Below are 1,299 nucleotides of genomic sequence, written 5' to 3' on the forward strand. Positions count from 1 at the left end.
GTCACACGTACCTGATCCCCACAGGTCACACGTACCTGATCCCCACACACAGGGAGGTTTCCAGGAATGTCCCATAGCACTAACCTGGCTCAGCTGGCAGACAGACCCTTTGCTGCAGCAGGAAGGAGCTGCCCTGGCTCTACCTGGGAGCATCCATACTGCTGGGGATAAAGCAAGCCACAGTGCACAGGGAGATGGGGCTGGGCTGGCCACATCCATGGGAATTGCCTCCTGGTGAGGGGTGTCTCTAGGAGCAGCTCCATGCCTGCCTGCCAGGAGGAGAGGTCCCCATGGTCCCCACCTGCAGTCAAGGGATCCCGTCGGGCTTTTCGGCACTGGCACCTCCTGCTTTCTCAGGCTGCAGCTTCCAGGTGATCCTGTGAAAGAAAAGCCACCAACGTCATCTCCCTGCTCTGCCTGCCCAGGTGAGCACAGGAGCCTTTCCCATCACTGTCCTCGCTTGGTTCCCTGCTTTTTTTGGTCGTGGCCACGAGGGTGATGGTGCTTGTTTTGTTGAGAGTTCAGACTTCAGTGCAGCACCTGCCCTCGGCAGCGGCGGCCGCAGATCCCCCCTAGAGCATCTTCTGCCAGCGGATCAGCACATCGGGCTTGGTTCATACACACTGCTGCCTTTACATTTTTATTTCCTCCCCATTTTGGTGTTTTATGGAGGGCAGGGGTGGGATGAGCATGAGCACAGCGACTGCTGTGGTGCAGCTGAGCACTGGCTTCCTGCAGGCTGAGCATCAGAGGTGCCATCGCCACATTCCTGTGTGAGCTGTTGCCTGTCAATGACTATCCGGCTTCAAAACTTTCAAACAATAGTGTGCCTGAAACTAGTGAGGAAAATAACAATCTGTAAAAATGGGGTCAAGGTATCCTAGAAACAATATTTGATGTGTAAAAGACTATATTATTAAAAAATTATTTTGTTAAATATAAAGTGTGCAAACCAGCAAAAAAACCCAAAATTATATACTTGTGGTGTATTTTACTCTGCTGATCATCAGCCCCTCAAGCTCCCAATTCCCCATCTCATCTCTCGCTCCAGCCCCTGGCTCTCCACAGTGCTGGTGAGCATTGCTGGAGTGGGAGGAGTGGGCTTGGAGCCTGGGAATAGCCACAGGAGTCCCATGGACAGGATGTGTTGCCCAGGGAGCATCTCAGCCATAACTCAGTAAAGCAGCTTTGCTTTGCCAAACAGGGATTCCCTTTTTGGGAGCTGCCATGGACTGACACGGCTCCCAGGCTCTCGCTTTAACCTCCATCTGGTTTTGCCTTTTTCTGGTGCCATTTTTA

The sequence above is a fragment of the Corapipo altera genome, unplaced genomic scaffold (genome assembly GCF_003945725.1).
Source record: "Corapipo altera isolate COAL_440 unplaced genomic scaffold, ASM394572v1 45, whole genome shotgun sequence".
Classification (NCBI taxonomy): domain Eukaryota; kingdom Metazoa; phylum Chordata; class Aves; order Passeriformes; family Pipridae; genus Corapipo; species Corapipo altera.